Consider the following 20,390-nt stretch of genomic DNA (forward strand, 5'->3'; position numbering starts at 1 on the left):
CTGTTGTATTGGGACAATTGACTGGTGCTGCGAAGCGAGAAGTAGAAACCTGGTCGGCCGCAGACCAGGAGTCAGTGTCCGAAATCTTTAAAAAGTTACAGACTGTCTTTGAGAATCGTACTGAGACACACCTCCGGGTGAGGTTCTACAACTGCTCTCAGCAACCGGAGGACAGTGTTCAGGACTATGCATGGCATTTACAAGGGGCCCTGCGAGCTCTGAAACAGGTTAGTCCAACCAGCATCAATGATGAAAATAGAATGCTGAAGGAACAGTTTATCCGTGGACTGAGGTCTCAAGAGGAGAGCATGACTGTGCGTTGGTGGTCCCTGGATCATCCAGATGCCACCTTTGACACCCTTAAGGACATGGCTATAAAAGGACTGCAGCCCCTGGAAACAGCTGCTATCCAATGTTACCAGGGTGGGGCCACCCCAGTGCCTGCAGCGTCCACCTTTTCCCCAGTGGCTGCTGAAGCCAAGGTTCCAGCAACGTCCCCTAGTGAGCTGGACAGCCTGCGCTCTGAAGTGCGTCAGTTGAGCAAAACCCTGACCACTGTACTAAGTGCCCTGCAGCTGCGGACGGAGCCCGAGGAGGAAGGAAGGATCCTGCTAGCCGACAGCCCTGAGGATGTCCCCTGGATGAGAAGGAGGAGGAGGACAACGCCACCCCCTGGGAGGACCAGCGACCAACGCCACCCGCCGAAGGACCCTGTCTGCCACTGCTGCCACAAGACAGGTCACGCCGTCCAGAGCAGTCCTTTAAATGAGCAAACCCTGGGGCCGAGGGCCGACACCCAGGAGTAGACCCCTCAGGCCCATCAAACTGGTACCGCAGGTTCGTGGGAGGAAGACCTTTCCTGTCGATCGTGCTGGACGGCATCGCGACACCTGCTGTACTGGACACAGGATCTCAGGTAACCATCATGCCTGATGTCCTCTACAAAAGGTTCTGGTCCATAGACGAACTTCACCCACCAGATCCAAATCTTTCCGTGTATGCCTCAAACGGCCTCCCCCTTAACCTAGTCGGGGTTAAGGATGTGGCAGTAAAGGTGGGAAGAGTGGAACTGAAGGACCAGGGACTAATTGTAGTAGAGACTAATCCTGATGATACAGACTTGTATATGGTACTTGGCACAAATATTGTTAGTAACTGTTTGGGAGAAGTGTTGTTCTTGCTCCAACAGATAGCTGACACTGCCAGACCAGGGCAGAGAAGGGCGCTCCAGAAAGAGATCCGAGCCCTTATGTACCAGCAACAGGTAAAGCTAACAGGCGGTGAAATTGGTAATGTACGGGTGACAGACCCGGTACCCATTGTGATTCCCCCGATGAGTGAAATGCTGATTTGGTGTAGAGCAGCAATAGGTCTCAAAGGATGGAGCTACCAGGCGGTAGTAGAGTCCCTTAGCTTGGAGCATAGACCTACACTCTTGACTGCCAGAGGGGTAGTGGAAGTATGCAATGGGAGAGTGCCCGTACGCCTCCTAAACTATGGGGAGGACGAGGTTAGATTACCACGCTATGCCACTGTTGCCAAACTGTGCACAGTAAATAACAACTCCATACACACGTCGGAGTCCTTAACCTCACCAGACGAAGTGGAGGATAATGACCCGGGAACCCAGGTGGAGGATTGGTGTCAACAGCTCCATGTTGGGGCAGATGCCACTCCTTCCCATCAGAAGCAGGGTGTACACCGGGTGGTTCAGGAATACGCGAAGGTATTCAGTAAGCACCCACTTGACTTTGGGAGTATTAAGGGGGTTCAACACCATATCCCCACAGGTGACCATCCACCCATCAAAGAACGTTACAGGCCTATGTGACAATCACGCGCGTCCTCTGTAAGCCCTACCCTGGGAGATGGGGGACTCGGGTCTGGTCCTTTGATGTAGAGATGGGGTGCAGCCATGGCCCAGACCCGACCCGTGACCAGGGTCGTCACACTGGAACGAAAGAAAGATGGTACGGGCTTATCCGGGTTGAGTGGCTGATCTCGACTACGCCACCTGTGGCACCTGGTGAAGGCCACCAGCGCCGCTGCAGTCCGCTGAGGCATGGTGTTATGGCAGCCATAGTTGTTACTACTCCCCACAGGCGGAGCAAGGCCTCAGGGCAGAGGGACAGGATGACGGGGGTAGTAGTCTAGAAGGCCTGGTGCTGGATAGCGCGGTGTGATGCAGAATAAAGAGTCCGGAGGCCATAGGGGTGAACTTCCAAGGCTTTACTCACGAAAGAGATGGCAGTAGGAAGGTGACTCCCTGCTCCTCGCGGAGTTCTGCGGTCACCAGAGACGAGGGTCCGACAACCTCAGAGTAAGTCCAGCGTTCAATCAGGATCCCGCACCAGAGTGTTCCTAGACTTCAGACCGGGTACTTTCCTGTTTGTGTGTGTGTAGATAGGCCGGGTCTCCCTCTGAACTCCTCTCAGAAAAAGGGTACGGGTGGCAGCTCCGCTCCTTCCGTTACCCGGTGGGATCCTCAGGGCCTACCGGGCTTTCCCGACCAGGACGTGGAGTAGCAAGGTCGGGTGTCGGGGGCTGGTACCCCTCTTGCAGCCGGAATCCCTCTGAATATATCAGGTTGGCGAGGACAGGTGGCGTATACCGCTCCGTCTGCATCGTCCCTGGGATCCATTTGCGGTGGAGCTACACTCTTAAGCTTCGGGCCTTCTTGGTCATGATCCTTGACCGGGTTGAGACATCCATTATCTGCAACCTGCCCCTCGACCCAAGGCCAGGGTGCGAGGGCTGTGTCTCCATCCAATGCAGGCCCACACAGGATCCGCTTACAGGGTAGGAGTTCACAGTAGAATAGTCAAAGAACCATCATGGAGCAAACTGAAGGACAGCCTGACCGGCTGACGGACAGAAAGGACCATTAGAACAGAAAAGGACCAAAGACCAAGATGGCTGGGTATTAAATATTAATTTTTTAAGTGTCACTAAAATGTGAGTCCTCCACCCTCACCCACTAAATGGTTCCCCTAGCTCTTGGTTCCCCAGTCTCCCGTTAACCAGGAGGGCAGCACCTAGTGCACTTTAGCCCCCTCTGGTGGGAGAAGTGTGGTGTTGTATTAGAAGGAAGGGTCCTGATCATCGCACTGTTCTTACCTCAGAGGAGGAACACTACACTCCATTAGAGAAGTGCAGCATCCCTGTGGCGGTCGAACCCTCAGGGGCTCCACACCTATACCACCAGCACACTACCAGAAGGTGAAGGAGATGTTGCACGACATGAATAAGGCAGGGGTAGTAAGGGATAGTTGTAGTCCCTGGACAGCTCCCCTAGTTCTAGTCAGGAAAAAGGACGGAAGCATGAGAATGTGTGTAGATTACAGACAAGTAAATCGCATTACACATAAAGATGCATACCCTTTACCACGTATAGAGGAATCCCTGGCTGCCTTAAAGTCTGCAAATTACTTCTCCACCCTTGACCTCACTAGTGGGTAGTGGCAAGTAGCTGTTGCTGAAGAGGATCGGGAGAAGACGGCCTTCACCACCCCGATGGGACTCTGCGAGTTCAATAGTATGCCGTTTGGACTCTGCAACGCCCCCGGAACGTTCCAGAGATTGATGGAGTGCTGCCTGGGACACCGCAACTTTGAGACTGTACTACTATACCTGAAGGACGTGATAGTGTACTCCAAAACGTATGAAGACCACTTGAAGCACCTGGCGGAGGTATTTGAGTCGCTGTCCCGGCATGGGATGAAGCTGAAGCCCTCAAAGTGCCACCTGCTCAAGCGAAAGGTACAGTACCTGGGGCACATCGTTAGTCCAGAAGGAGTAGCACCAGACCCGGAGAAGGTCACTGCCATCCAGAAATGGCTGGAGCCGAAGAGCCTCAAGGAGGTACGTCAGTTCCTGGGACTAGTCGGGTATTACCGGAGGTTTGTGAAGGACTATACCAAGAAAGCGGCGCCTTTGCTAGATCTCCTGGTAGGACAGTCCGGGAGAGGCAGAAACCCCCCGTTCCAGTGGGGTAAGGAGCAAGCTGAATCCTTTGAGGTGATGAAGGAGATCCTGACCGGTGAAGAGATCCTAGCCTACCCTGACTACAGCCAACCGTTCCTGCTGTACACTGATGCCAGCAACGAGGGATTAGGAGCTGTGTTAAGTCAGAAGCAGAATGGCCGAGAGAAGGTGATTGCCTATGCAAGCAGGAAGCTCCGCCCGACCGAGAGGAACCCAGAGAACTATAGCAGCTTCAAGTTGGAGTTCCTGGCCCTGGTCTGGGTCATCACCGAGCGGTTCAAGCACTACCTAGCCTCCAGTAAATTCACTGCCTTCACTGATAATAACCCCTTGACTCATCTGGAAGCAGCCAAGCTAGGAGCCATGGAGCAACGATGGATGGCTCGGCTGTCAAACTACCAATTCGCTATTAAGTACGGGGCGGGCCGCAAGAACGCCAACACCGATGCCCTGTCCAGGATGCCTCACCAGTCGGACACTGAAGAAGAAGTGGATGACCTGGAGGAGATTGAACTACCTGCCTTTCATCAGAATGGAATGGTCCACAAGCAACGAGCCTCCAAGAGGCATCGCGGTAAGACCTTAAACCCCCTGCTTCACCACAGCTGGAAGGAGACCCAGGACAGCGACCAGGTTGTCAGCCGTATCAAAGAACTGATAACCCAGGAAGGTTCCTCCCTGGAGAAGGACGCGTCTCTTCAAGCCAAGCAGCTGTGGAATGAGAAGAGCCGGCTGTTCATCTATAGAGAGAAGCTGTGCCGGAGGTACGTCAACCCCAAAACCCATGAGATGGTATGGCAGATAGTGGTGCCCAAGACAGACATCCAGATGGTGTTGGAAGCCTACCACGGTCAGGCGGGGCACTTTGGCTGGAAGAAGCTAGAAACCCTGCTGAAGTGTCGGTTTTATTGGGTAGGAATGCGCAGTTCCATTGAGAGATGGTGCCGGAATTGTGGACCCTGTAGCCTCAGAAGAAAAGACTACAGCAGCCAGAAGGCACCCCTGCAACCCATCAAGACAACTCGACCCTTGGAGATCGTAGCCCTGGATCATGTCAAGCTGTCACCCAGCAGGTCAGGATATTCCTATGCCCTGACCATGGTGGATCACTACTCCCGGTTCATGGCGGTCGCCCCCGTCAAGGATCTGACGGCAGAAACTGCGGCGAAGACGTTTCAGGCGTACTTCTGCAGGCCCCATGGATACCCGGAGCAGGTGCTGACAGATCAAGGCTCAGCCTTTGAAGCCGAATTGTTCAAGGAGTCCTGCCATCTGTACGGGTGTAAAAAGATCCGGACTACACCGTACCACCCCCAAACCAACGGCCTCTGTGAAAAGATGAATAACATCGCCATCGACCTGCTGAAGACCTTACCACTAGAGGAGAGAAATCAGTGGCCAGACCTACTACCTGACCTGGTAGATCTGTACAACCACATACCTGTGAGTTCCACCAATTGTACTCCAGCATATCTCATGCGAGCAAGACCCGAGAAGTTGCCAATGGACCTGGAGCTTGGTGTAGTAGAACCAGAAGCAGATATGTCCACTGAGGACTGGGACACGACCAGACAGGAGCAGTACAGAAGAGTACAGGCCTGTGTCGAAGACAGTCTCATTCGGGTAAGGGACAATCAGGAAGCCCACTACAATAAAAGTGCGCTCGCAGAACCCTTCACACCAGGAGAAGTGGTGTTAAAGAGGAAAAGGAGAAACCACAAACTTGATGACCAGTGGGAGAGAGAACCCTACACTGTGTTAAATTCAAGATTTGATAACAAGAAGACCTGTTTGATTAGCAAAGACGGAGGAATAACGACTGCAACGGTATCTAGAGACCATCTGAAGTTGCGTCCAGACCTGCTAAAGCCCCAAGAAGAAGTGCCTCTCACCATACCGGAGGAGCCTAAAGAAGCAGTGCTCCATACTGACTTAGGAAATTTTCCCTCAACTAGGAGGAGCAGTAATAATACCTGTGATCCACTTCTTTCAACAGCCAGAAGTAGAACCTGTAAGTGCTCCAGAAGAGCCTGCTCAAGAAGAATCCTCGGAAGAAGGATCCCCGGTTGGAGCAGAGCAAGAAGGCCCAGCCAATGGTATACTTGCCAGTCCCGTAGAGAGGTTAAGGCAACCCTGCAGTCCCCCAACACTTAGAACTGACAGAATGGGAGATAGTGCAAATACTAGTGCCTCACGCATCCCAGTACCACGTAGGTCGACACGTAGCACACGAGGTCAGACCCCTGTCAGATACAGAGAATAAAGAAGGAAACTCTGACAGTGTAGATAGCTGCCCCTGGGGTATTATATTGTGTATTTTCCTGTATATGTATTTATTACTTTGTGTTATGCTTGCAATGGACAATTTAGGTGATATGGACACTTTTCTTGTTTGCCTGTAACTACCCGTATGGGTACCTAAAGAACTTTGTGGCTGAGGACAATGTGCAGCCCAAAAACTGTTTGCTGTAAATAATTGCACTCCCTGGAGTGCCCCTTTAGGTGACCTCAGAACAAAAACCTGTCTGGGTGGCAGAAGTGGAGGTCCAACTCTGGATTGCCATGCCCTGCAGCCACACAAGGGCCTACGTTGAGGGTTTGCTTTGGACAGGTCCCTCAAGCTACCTTGTACTTTACCCGTGAGATGGACACCCTGTCAGGGGACCTCACCGGAACAGACTTAAATTCTGAGGTTGCTTATTGTATGTATGCATATATTTATTATTTATAATGTTCTATTATGCAACGTTCAAGTAAAGTACCTCCCATAAAGGGTAGAGTTATTGTTGTTACCTGTTATAAAAATTACTTCAGTCCGGGAGTACTGAGCTTTGCTAGGGGGGAATGTGGCGCCCTGCTGCGCATTGGTGCCACAGATCCCAGAGGGGTGCATGGACGAACTTCTCCACAAGAGGCACTCATAGCATTCACACACCTCCACCCTACCACCTCAGACCACCAGAGGGAGCCTGGATAGGGATATATATACTGGAGGGTGGAGTTAGGCAGGCAGTCTGAGAGAAGTGCAGTCTGTGAAAAAGTCAGTCTGTTGAGAGGAGCTCCTGCAGAAGCTAGCCTGCAGTGGAGCTCAGTCAGTTCAGTCCAGACTCAGTGAGTTCAGATTAGTGAGCCTAGGGCGTGCCGACGCCAAAAGAGCGGTGAAGAGTAGTGAGGCCTACTGCCCATGTGAAGCCTAGTGAGGGCCCCGAGCGTGGCCGAAGGCGAGTGGAAAGAGAGTAACATAGGGGGCAGAGGAGCTTTACCCGCTCATCCCAGGAACATATACCAGACACCGGGTCCGCGTCTGCAGGGATTCCTTACACCCAGCAGAAACAACCGGAACCCCTGGCGAACTATATGTCCCAGGAACACCAAAAGCTGATTACGTACTAGGGTCAGGAGTCACGGAGGCCCCAGAGAACAGGGAGTGTGAACTCCAACAGAAGGCCCTACCACCAGGTCAGCAGGTGCAAGACAGAGACCAAGTTAGGCCTAGCTCCAGGCAGGTCAGAAACTTATCAAGGAAAGGCAAGGAACAGGAGGCCCCACACCCACTCACTTGGGAGAGTCCTGATATGCACCCTTCACCCTGAAGTACCCTGGACCGTGCCAGAAACACCACCAGTAAAGGTACTGAAGTGAACTGTTGTGTGTGTGCCTATTCTTCCTCTGACCCGGCTGGGTCCCCTCTGTCCTGCATCCCCTACACTCACGCTGCCCTGAGGTCCCGCTCCACCTGTGGGGAGCCGCACCAACTAAGCTGCCTAAACACCGGCCTCAGAGGACTGTCGCAGCGCTGGTCATCCTCACCAGACACCACAGGTGGCTTCACGAACATTCCCCTATCCCATATAACTTCCCCCCTTTTTAAGAGTGACCCCGGGGTACGGGCCCGGGAGCCGACCACCGCGACATCCCCCAAAGTCAGGCAACAACATGGCCCGGGGGCCGAGTCGTCCCCATCCCCTGGGCACGTCACTGACAGTCCAATGTGTATGGGTGGCTCCGACTGATGATTGTCAGGGGAGATAAGAATCCAGCATGTCCTATTTCAGACCATGGATCCTTTTGTTCTCTAAGTGATAAGCTTCAGCCAGAGATGTCTAACATAGAGAACACTCATTGAGATCATCCTAGTGAGCACAGTCTCCTTGCCATACGTGGAACTCTATCTATGAGCACAGTCTCCTTTTCGTGTGTGGAACCTGAGTCAAAGACTTCTGACCAGATAAGCTATATTTTTTCTCTATTGAATATGACCTGTTATATTTACTCCTGATGAACCTCTTAGAGAGGAGAAACAGGTTGAGTTGGATACAGGTGTTTAAGCTCATGTATTTGTGATAATGATATCTATTGTCACCAATGCTTTACTGGTACAATGTTTATAGAGGGCCAGCTCTGGAAGAAGGAGCAGTAATTGTACTATTTTTTCTTTTTTTATATATATACTGGTGATTGGATATCAGTTAATGTGTACCATTGTGTGTTTTTTTGGATTAGAGCAATCTTCAAAATATGCTATGAATCCCCATAGATAATCCAATTTATAAGCATGGTTGAATAGCAGTCAGGCTGGTATCCCTTGAGGGACAAACAGGGACAGAAATGGCCAGCTGCCGATGAGTGGGGGCGCCACTGCACAGTGACTCGCCCCCATGGCCGTGGGGTACTCTTTGGGAGGAATCACGGTGGCTGGCCCAGGGCGGTCAGTGCACAAAGGGGTATCACTTATTAGTAAAAAGTTCAGAGAGTTCGTGACGCCACCTGTGGTGTCTGGTGAGGATCACCAGCGCTGCAACAGTCCTCTGAGGCAGATGTCAGGGCAGCTAAAGATGGTACTGCTCCCCACAGGCGGAGCGGGCCTCAGTGCAGTGTAAAATAGATGAATGGTGCGCTGGGCGTTGTAGTGCGGGGAGGAAGAATGGCGCCGGTGAAGAAACAGTCAGAGGCTACTCGATGCAGTCGTCCAAGATTTTACTTACAGTTCTTAGGCAATTCACAAGTGCACTTTACAGGTGAAGGCCTCCCTCGTCGCGCCGCGTTCACTGGACAGGGGTTCAATCCTTCTTCAAGCAGCTTAGGAATGCCTGGCGGAACCCCACTTTCTCGTGTTCCTACTTTGACCGTCTTCACACTTGGTCCTTCTCACCGCTGCCCTACGCTGCCCACTCTCAATCCCGCTCGGGTATGCTGAAGTCCTTCCTGTACGTCGGATCCGGGACCAACCTGACCCCCTGGAGATTAGAATGAAGCAACCGATCCTTCCTGACACCTGGCAGGAGCGGGGCGTACGGGTGCCGTCCTGTACCCGCCGTAACCCCTATGATCCTTTCCTTAGAACGGAGCCTACTCCCTGCTCCCCTCCGGGGCCTCTATCCTGGGCCATAACTTGTGGAGCAGAGCTCCTGATGAGCCTCTGCTACTGGACTGTTCCTCTGAACAGCCCTCACGAAACTCCACTCACTCCACCACTGAACTCACTCTAATAGCTTCCCTTTTATATCTACTGTATAAGTGCTTCCTGTAGCTGCTTCCTCCACCCACACCCACTATTGGTTCCCCCTACCTTTGGGTTCCCCCCTATTCCAGCCAGGGCCAGGGTTCAGCAGAAAACTATATTGCGTCTTGCCTCTCCGGCTGGCCTGGAGCAGTGTGATGTTGGATGCGGGTGTTTTGGGGTTCCGTGCAGCACTCCCATCTTACCTGATAGAAGGGAGACACCACACCTCTGGGTGAGGTGCAGTATCTCTGTGGCGACTGAACCCTCAGGTGCACCACATTCCCCCCCGGTGAAACACAGCACGTCCGTGGGCTGGAACAAAGCAAAGCAAAAAATAAATGACATGCAAAAATTTTAAAGATGCATCCGCATATAAGATCACAAACACATAACATTTCTTCCCTTTGTAGCGTCGGCGTCCCTGCCTCCTGCTAGGCAGGGACGCTGTTCCCCTCACCTCTCCACTCCGTGCCCGGCGTCCTCCTCCCGCTCTGCTGGCAGCGCGCGCTGCTTCCCGGCCACTGTGCTTAGGGCGCGCGCGCGCTCCCCCTCTCTTAAAGGGGCCGCGCGCGCCGTCCTAAGGAGTCCCCGGCCAATGGCCAGAGGACCTCACCATATATAAGGCACCTCCTCCAAAATGGAGGTGCCCGAGCAATGTTGTTGCAAAGCCTTCACTCTGCTTCAGCCCTCAGGTCCCGTTACCAGTTACCTGCCAGTCACCTGCCAGATTCCTGCTTGATACCTGCCTGATATCCGTTTACCTGCTTGCAAGCCTGCGGCTCGACGGTCTGCCTTCCGACACCTGTCAGTCTGTCTATGGACCAGCCTGCCCGCTCACCTGGGAGCGCTCGCCTGCTACCTGTCTGCTAGCCTACCTGGAGGCTCCGCCGTCACTTGCCGTGACCACCTGCCTGCCCAGAGACTCTTGCCTGCTCACCTGGGAGCGCTCACCTGCTACCTGTCTGCTAGCCTACCTGGAGGCTCTGCCGTCACGTGCCTTGACCACCTGCCTGTCCAGAGACTCTTGCCTGCTCACCTGGTAGCGCTCACCTGCTACCTGTCTGCTAGCCTACCTGGAGGCTCCACCATCACTTGCCGTGACCACCTGCCTGTCCAGAGACTCTTGCCTGCTCACCTGGGAGCGCTCACCTGCTACCTGTCTGCTAGCCTACCTGGAAGCTCTGCCGTCACTTGCCGTGACCACCTGCCTGTCCAGAGACTCTTGCCTGCTCACCTGGGAGCGCTCACCTGCTACCTGTCTGCTAGCCTACCTGGAGGCTCTGCCGTCACTTGCCGTGACCACCTGCCTGTCCAAAGACTCTCGCCCGCTCACCTGGGAGCGCTCACCAGCCACCTGCCTGCTGTCCTTCTACCCAGAGACTGTCCCTGTCACTTGCCGTGAGAACCCGTCCTTCTACCCAGAGACTGTCCCTGTCACTTGCCGTGAGTACCCGTCCTTCTACTCAGAGACTGTCCCTGTCACTTGCCGTGACTACCTGCCCTTCTACCCAGAGACTGTCCCTGTCACTTGCCGTGACTACCTGCCCGTCTTCCCTGGGAGCCACCCGCTTCCTTACAAGGACCGCCCCCTTGTAGAGTTGCTCAGAGGTTCCGCCTCCCAGACCCGTTACAGTTTGCTCGGGCCATAGAACCCGGTGGCACCCAAGCTCCCTCGCTCTCGGACCTATGTCATGAACTGTCCCGTCAGAGGTCCCAACAGGAGTCCATCCTGAGTCATCTGCGGAATGTCAACTCTCGCCTGGACACTCTGACTGCTCCACCAGCAACCACCGCTAGTGTCATGACTCGCAGCCCAGCAGCGCCGCTGCCCACCAATACCATGGCTTCCTGCCCCGGACCCCGGCTTTCTGCACTTCCACGCTTCGGAGGCGACCCCGCTCAAGCTCGGGGCTTCATAAACCAGTGCACCCTGCACTTTGAACTCCTGTTCCACCAGTTTATCTCCGACCGGGCCAAAGTAGCCTTCATCATGTTCCATCTAACGGGGGAGGCACTGGCTTGGCTAAATCGTCTATGGGAGAGAGGAGACCCCCTGGTGTCCAACCTGCCAGCCTTTCTCACGGCTTTCCGGAAAGTCTTCGACGAACCCGGACGGAAGACCTCATCCGCATCATCTCTGCTACGCCTCCATCAAGGAAATCTCACCGTGGGCCAATATGCCATACGGTTCCGTACCCTTGCTTCGGAGCTGGCCTGGGATAACGACGCCCTGGTGTCTGTCTTTTGGGAGGGTCTGTCCGGCCGTATTAAAGATGAACTCGCTGGTCGGGACATACCTACTAATCTCGACGACTTAATAACTCTTGCCACCCGGATTGACATCGGGTTCCAGGAACGCGCCAAAGAGGTCACCCGTGAGAGGAGGTTTCCATGTCTAGCCTCTACCTTTCAGAAACCTGTCACTTCTCCCGCTACTCCCCAGGCGCACTCACCCGAGCCTATGCAGGTCGACCAGACCAAGATGGTCAAAACCCGTCAAGAGCTACGCCGTGCCGAGGGGAGCTGCTTCTACTGTGGCAGTAAGGAGCACCGGATCCGTTCCTGCCCGGAGAGGTCGGGAAACGCCTGTGTCTAGGATCGCTCAGAGAGGTCGTCCTAGACAAGAGTAAACCCTCTCCATCTCTGTTGCTGTCGGTCTCTATCATCTGCGGGGAGAACCGTTATTTTGAACTAGCCCAACTTGACTCTGGAGCTGCCGGAAATCTCATTTCTCAGTCTCTGGTAGAGAAATACCGCATTCCCACCAAACCTCTAGCTGTACCCTTATCTGTCGCTGCCGTGGATGGGGGCCTCTTACCACATCCCATCCAACTCATCACCGAATCCATAACCCTGCAGGTGGGAATGCTGCACTCTTAGAGCATCTTCTTTTATGTTCTGCCTGGACTCTCTCACGCCCTCTTACTAGGTCTACCTTGGCTTCAGAGACATGCACCCGTGCTTGATTGGCAGACCGGAGAAGTCCTTCGCTGGGGACAGGACAGCCATAAGACTTGTTTAGTTCCCGTCCATCCTGTCCGTCCTTCTCCTACTCCAGCCAATCTACCTGGTCTTCCGGCTCCTTATTGGTCGTATGCGGACGTCTTTAATAAAAAGGAGGCAGAGACATTACCCCCTCATAGACCATACGACTGCCCAATCGACCTGATGCCCGGCGCTACTCCTCCCCGTGTGTTAGAACTCTCCTGTTAGGTTTTTTTTAGTTTGCTGGTCACATGACCATTTTTGCCTATTTAATCCGGCTCCGCCCTCCTGGTCTTGCTGGACTTCATTGTATTTATTACTCTTGAGCTAGCTTGGTGCTCTGTTGCCATTCTCTGTTAGTTTTGCTAGGTCTTCTGACCTCTATGCTTTTTGTTGTGTGTTTGTCTTTGACTGCTACTCTTTCTGCTAGGAGGTGTCCAACTTATCCCAGTCCCTAGTTCTTGTAGGGATCCCTCCCTCACATCTATAGGTCTTTGTACAGACTAGCCGAGGACTTTAGCGGGTCTGATCACAGGATCAGGTTCCCCGTTACATCGTAGGGATCTAGTTTAGTTCTATTGTAGGGACAGATATCCTGTCTTTCCTTAGTCCCTGTAGCAGATCATAACAGTAAGTCCAGCCCTAAAAGAAAAAAAAAAAAAAAATTTCTCTAAGGAAAGACCTCCAGTTTTCCATAATGGTCTCGGTTCAAGATTTGGCTCAACGCTTGCAGGGACTCTTTCTGGAGGTGGCCAAGCTCCAACAACACGTGAGTAGCTGTTCTGGAGCACATTTTGTGGAACCAAAGGTACGTCTGCCTGATTTATTTTTTGGCGAACAACAAGATTTTTTTTCTTTTAAAAATGCTTGTTTATTGTATTTTCGTTTGAGACCCGGATCCTCTGGTGATGAATCACAGCGCATAGGGTTCATAATGTCACTTTTGCGCAAAGATCCTCAGGGATGGGCCTTCTCTCTCCAACCTAGTGATCCGTGCTTTAGATCAGTGGATAGTTTTTTTTTCTGCTTTGGGTTTGTTGTACGATGATCCTGATCGTGTCTCATCTGCTGAGTCTGAATTGAGACTGAACTTAATTACGATATTGGTAATCGGGAATTGCTGGCGATTAAACTCGCATTTGAACACTGGCGTCACCTCTTGGAAGGTGCTGAATTTCCCATTCAGGTTTTCACTGATCATAAAAATCTGATCTATCTTGATGCTGCCAAGCGCTTGAATGCCCGTCAGGCTAGGTGGGCACTTTTTTTCTCGCGGTTTAATTTTTCCGTTACTTACATCCCGGGTACCAAGAATGTTAAAGCGGATGCTTTGTCTCGCAGCTTTTCTCCCATGGTCGGTGTTGAGGAGGAAGAGGAGAGCATTTTACAAGAAGGTGTTGTGATTGCTGCTTTGGACTCCGTTTTGGAGGATGAGATTCTTAAAGCTCAGGAGAATGCCCCATCTAACACTCCCCATGGGAGGTTGTTTGTGCCTAGGACCTTTAGGAGAGATTTGTTTGTTGAGTGTCATGAGTCTCGGTTGGCAGGTCATCCAGGAATTTCTGAGACCAAGAGACTTGTGGGTCGCAGTTTTTGGTGGCCTGGATGGCAGAAGGAAGTCATTAAGTGGGTGCGCCAATGTACTGTGTGTGCTAGATCCAAGTCTTCGCATGCTCCTGCTGCGGGGTTGCTTTGCCCTCTGGAGGTTCCTAGTGCACCTTGGACGCATCTGGCTATGGACTTTATTACTGACCTTCCCCCCTCTGAAGGTTTCACGGTCATCTGGGTGGTCGTGGACTGTTTTAGCAAGATGTGTCACTTGGTTCCCTTCATCAAACTGCCTTGCGCTAAGACACTCGCTAACGCCTTTGTCAAGGAAATTGTCAGACTACATGGTGTTCCTACTGACATTGTTTCTGATAGGGGACCTCAGTTCGTGGCTCGTTTTTGGCGTGCCTTTTGTGACAGGTTGGGAGTTCATTTGTCGTTTTCATCCGGATATCATCCTGAGTCTAATGGCCAGACAGAAAGGAAGAACCAGGATGTTGAGCAGTTCTTGCGTTGTTTTGTGGCAGACAATCAAGAGGGGTGGTCTGAGTTTCTGCCACTTGCTGAATTTGCTCTTAACAACCATACATCCTCTTCTGCTGGGTGTTCGCCTTTTTTTGTTGTTCTGGGAGACATCCGTCTTTTGGGTCATTCTCCAAATTGGTTTCGGCTGTGCCTGAGGAGGAGAGTTTTTCCGGTGATTTGGAGAGAGTTTGGACGGATGTGCGTGGTAATCTTCAGGAGGCTAACAAAAAATCTAAGAGGTACTTTGATAGGAAACGGCAAGAGGTTTTGTTTGCTGTTGGTGACATGGTTTGGTTGTCCTCTAAGAATCTGCGATTGAGGATTCCTTCTAAAAAATTGGGTCCCAAGTTCGTAGGGCCCTTTAAGGTGCTTCAGATAGTTAACCAATCTGCTGTTAGGTTGGAGGTTCCTACGTCCTGGAAGATTAACCCGGTGTTTCATGTTTCTCTGTTGAAAAAAGCTGATGTGTCGGATGGTGACGCCTCTGCCACTGTTCCTCCGGTGGTGGAGGACGGGGAATATGAAATTTCCCGCATCCTAAATTCTAGACGGTATAGAGGGAGTTTGCAGTATCTCGTCGCTTGGAAGGGTTTTGCACCTGAGGATAACTCATGGGTGAGGGCGGATGATGTTACTGCTTCCAGACTTGTCAGAGCGTTTCACAGGAGGTTTGCTGGTAAGCCTGGGCCTAGGGAATCCGGAGGATCCTCTTAGAAGAGGGGGTACTGTTAGAACTCTCCTGTTAGGTTTTTTTTAGTTTGCTGGTCACATGACCATTTTTGCCTATTTAATCTAGCTCCGGCCTCCTGGTCTTGCTGGACTTCATTGTATTTACTACTCTTGAGCTAGCTTGGTGCTCTGTTGCCGTTCTCTGTTAGTTTTGCTAGGTCTTCTGACCTCTATGCTTTTTGTTGTGTGTTTGTCTTTGACTGCTACTATTTCTGCTAGGAGGTGTCCAACTTATCCCAGTCCCTAGTTCTTGTAGGGATCCCTCCCTCACATCTATAGGTCTTCGTACAGACTAGCCGAGGACTTTAGCGGGTCTGATCGCAGGATCAGGTTCCCCGTTACATCGTAGGGATCTAGTTTAGTTCTATTGTAGGGACAGATCTCCTGTCTTTCCTTAGTCCCTGTAGCAGATCATAACACCATGGGCGCATTTACCCTTTGTCCGCTGCTGAGACCCGATCCATGTCAGAATATATTGAGGAGAATCTGGCCCGGGGATTTATCCGGAAATCTACTTCCCCGGCGGGAGCAGGCTTCTTCTTCGTCAAAAAGAAGGATGGCTCACTCCGTCCCTGTATAGACTATAGAGGCCTTAACCAGATCACGGTGAAGAATAAATACCCCCTTCCGCTCATTCCGGAATTATTTGACCATCTGAGGGGGCTAGAATCTTCACCAAGCTGGACCTCCGTGGGGCGTATAACCTGGTCCGTATCCGTCAGGGGGATGAATGGAAGACGGCATTCAACACCCAGGACGGCCACTCTCAATACCTGGTAATGCCCTTCGGTCTCTGTAACGCTCCCGCCATCTTTCAAGAGTTGGTCAATGACATCTTCCGGGATCTTCTCTACTCCTGCGTAGTGGTGTACCTGGACGACATCTTGGTCTTCTCTCCGGATCTCCCCACACACCGGAGGGATGTTCGTCAGGTTCTGCTCAGGCTCAGGCAGAACCACCTCTACGCTAAATATGAGAAGTGCCTCTTTGAGCAGACCTCGCTTCCGTTTTTGGGCTACATAATTTCTCAGACCGGCCTACGAATGGATCCTGAGAAACTGTCTGCCATCGAGAAGTGGCCTCGACCAGAGGGGTTGAAGGCTATTCAGCGGTTCCTGGGCTTCGCCAACTACTACCGCCTCTTCATACCGCACTTCTCTTCCCGGACTGCCCCAATCTCTGCGCTCACCCGTAAGGGCACTAATCCCAGAGAATGGCCGCCCGAAGCTGAGGAAGCCTTTCTTTCCTTAAAACAGGCTTTCTCTTCTGCCCCGGTGCTGCATCGCCCGGACGACAACAAGCAATTCTTCCTGGAAGTTGACGCCTCCTCCTCTGGAGCCGGAGCGGTACTTACCCAAAAATCGTCTTCCGGGAGAATGGTAACTTGCGGCTTCTTCTCCAAACTCTTCTCCTCTTCCGAGCGCAACTATTCTATAGGAGACCGAGAGTTATTGGCCATTAAGCTGGCATTGGAGGAGTGGCGTTACCTGCTCGAGGGGGCTCTTCACCCGGTAATAATTTACACGGACCACAAGAACTTGGCTTACCTCCAGAGTGCCCAGAGACTTAACCCGCGCCAAGCCCGGTGGTCCTTGTTTTTTGCTCGCTTTGATTTTGTTCTTCATTTTCGCCCGGCTGACAAAAACATCAAAGCTGACGCTTTGTCCCATCCTTCCTGGTGTCTGATCTTGAGGAGGAACCTAAACACATCATCGATCCCGCCAGAGTAATGCAGGTGGCCCCCGTGAGTCTAAATCGTCTCCCTCCCGGTAAGACGTTCGTAACGGAACCTGATCGGGAGAAGATCCTACACTGGGGTCACTCGTCTAAGCTTGCTGGCCATGCCGGTCAGAAAAAGACCCTCCAGCTTATCACCCGGCACTACTGGTGGCCTACCCTGCACAAGGACGTAATAGACTTTGTTTCTGCCTGTGTGTCCTGCGCCCGCAACAAGGTTCCGAGACACCTGCCAGCCGGTCGCCTCCTTCCTCTTCCAGTACCTGCTGCTCCCTGGCAGCATATAGCTATGGACTTCATAACAGATCTCCCTGTCTCTGCCGGTTGTACGGTCATTTGGGTGGTCGCTGACCGCTTTTCCAAAATGGCTCATTTCATTCCCCTGCCAGGCCTCCCGTCTGCACCCGAGCTGGCTAAAGACTTTATCCGCCACATCTTCCGTCTTCATGGCCTGCCCCTCCACATCGTGTCGGATCGTGGGGTTCAGTTCACCTCACGCTTCTGGAGAGCCACATGTAAGCTGCTAGATGTCACCCTGGATTTCTCCTCCGCATACCATCCACAGTCCAATGGTCAAGTGGAGCGGATCAATCAGATCCTGACCAGTTACCTCCGGCACTTCGTTAATGCCCACCATTCAGACTGGGTGGATCTCCAGCCATGGGCCGAATTCTCTTACAATAATCACGAGAGCGAATCTTCCTCCAAATCCCCGTTTTTTGTAGTCTTCGGTCAGCATCCTCGGATCCCATTTCCTGTCTCCACCTCGGTGGACAATCCGGCTGCGGAATCTCTCGTTAGCAAATTTTCCTCCATTTGGGAGAGTACCCGATCCGCACTCCTTCAGTCGTCCGAGCGGATGTAAAAACACGCTGACAAAAAACGCCTGGATCCGCCACAATTCCGTCCTGGAGATAAAGTCTGGCTCTCGTCCAAGTATGTCCGGCTCAAGATTCCTTCCTACAAGTTAGGGCCTCGGTTCATCGGCCCACTAGAAGTTATCAAACAAATCAACCCAATGGCCTATAAATTGAAACTCCTGGCCAACTTGCGGATCCCTAACTCCTTCCATGTATCTCTCCTCAAACCCGTGGTACTTAACTCTTTTTCCAAGTCTACAGGTACGCCTCCTGCTCTGGTTTCCGCTGAAAACGAGTTTGAGGTAGAGAACATTCTGGCCACCAAAAGGGTAAGAGGAAAAACCTTTTTTCTGGTAGATTGGAAGGGGTTTGGTCCTGAGGAGAGAACGTGGGAGCCCCGGGAGAACATCCATGCCCCTCTCATCCTTGATAAATTTCTGTCTGGCCTAAAAAAGGGGGGGCCTAAAGGGGGGGGTACTGTAGCGTCGGCGTCCCTGCCTCCTGCTAGGCAGGAACGCTGTTCCCCTCACCTCTCCACTCCGTGCCCGGCGTCCTCCTCCCGATCTGCTGGCAGCGCGCGCTGCTTCCCGGCCACTGTGCTTAGGGCGCGCGCGCGCTCCCCCTCTCTTAAAGGGGCCGCGCGCGCCGTCCTAAGGAGTCCCCGGCCAATGGCCAGAGGACCTCACCATATATAAGGCACCTCCTCCAAAATGGAGGTGCCCGAGCAATGTTGTTGCAAAGCCTTCACTCTGCTTCAGCCCTCAGGTCCCGTTACCAGTTACCTGCCAGTCACCTGCCAGATTCCTGCTTGATACCTGCCTGATATCTGTTTACCTGCTTGCAAGCCTGCGGTCCGACGGTCTGCCTTCCGACACCTGTCAGTCTGTCTATGGACCAGCCTGCCCGCTCACCTGGGAGCGCTCGCCTGCTACCTGTCTGCTAGCCTACCTGGAGGCTCCGCCGTCACTTGCCATGACCACCTGCCTGCCCAGAGACTCTTGCCTGCTCACCTGGGAGCGCTCACCTGCTACCTGTCTGTTAGCCTACCTGGAGGCTCTGCCGTCACTTGCTGTGACCACCTGCCTGTCCAGAGACTCTTGCCTGCTCACCTAGGAGCGCTCACCTGCTACCTGTCTGCTAGCCTACCTGGAGGCTCCGCCATCACTTGCCGTGACCACCTGCCTGTCCAGAGACTCTTGCCTGCTCCCCTGGGAGCGCTCACCTGCTACCTGTCTGCTAGCCTACCTGGAGGCTCTGCCATCACTTGCCGTGACCACCTGCCTGTCCAGAGACTCTTGCCTGCTCACCTGGGAGCGCTCACCTGCTACCTGTCTGCTAGCCTACCTGGAGGCTCTGCCGTCGCTTGCCGTGACCACCTGCCTGTCCAAAGACTCTCGCCCGCTCACCTGGGAGCGCTCACCAGCCACCTGCCTGCTGTCCTTCTACCCAGAGACTGTCCCTGTCACTTGCCGTGAGTACCCATCCTTCTACTCAGAGACTGTCCCTGTCACTTGCCGCGACTACCTGCTCTTCTACCCAGAGACTGTCCCTGTCACTTGCCGTGACTACCTGCCCGTCTTCCCTGGGAGCCACCCGCTTCCTTACAAGGACCGCCCCCTTGTATAGTTGCTCAGAGGTTCCGCCTCCCAGACCCGTTACACCCTTTATGGGAGGCACATTTTCTTTAAACATTACTGGTTACGTTACATTATAAAAGATTATAAGAGCACTTTTTATATGAAACATTTTCAAGAGAGTTCCTGCACCAGGGTGCAACAGTAGCAGCATGAGGGACCCATCCGCAAACCCCCAACGTAGGCCCTGGGCGTGGCTGCAGGGCATAGATGATCCAGATACTGGACCTAATCTTCCGCCACGCCAAACAGGTTTTTGTTCTGAGGTAAGGATTGCACTTATAAAACCAATAGGGTGTACTTTAAGAAGTGCTAAACTTTTTACAATGGAAAGTTTGTAGGGAGATCACTGTTCTCTTCCCTATTGTCTCTATACCCTTACGGGTACCTAAGAAAACTTATTACAACAACGTAATAAACTCAGCACCCGGACGGATGACTATATTCAGTTTCACAGTCCCAGTACTAAGCCTAGTACTGGGGTCCCCTCCTGGGGTATTCTTCGTTTTTCCCTGACCCAGCCGGGTCACGAGGGACTTCCTGCAGCGGTGCGTCCTTGTTGGCATGGTACACTTGCAGGGCATACCAGCCACGCTCACCATGGTGCCGGGTTAACGTGACTCGATCTCCCGGATACAGGTTCCGGTCGGGATGGCCTTCTTCCAGCTCAGGCTCCACATCCCGCCGGTTGACGAAAATGTCCCTGTTAAACTTGGGACTCCGGATGAAGACCCACCCAGCCTTGAGGTTAAACTTGACGATGAGGCCTTCCTCACGGGGGCTGGGGTTGGTTGTCTCCGCCTGGCGGACTTGTGCCTTGGCGGCCTTGTCGTGGGCCTCCAGACGCTCACTGCGCACTTCTCGCACGCGTCGCTCCCTCTCTAA

This window comes from Phyllobates terribilis, unplaced genomic scaffold (genome assembly GCF_046119375.1).
Source record: "Phyllobates terribilis strain yellow unplaced genomic scaffold, ASM4611937v1 Scaffold_5__5_contigs__length_657084704, whole genome shotgun sequence".
Taxonomy (NCBI): Eukaryota; Metazoa; Chordata; class Amphibia; order Anura; family Dendrobatidae; genus Phyllobates; species Phyllobates terribilis.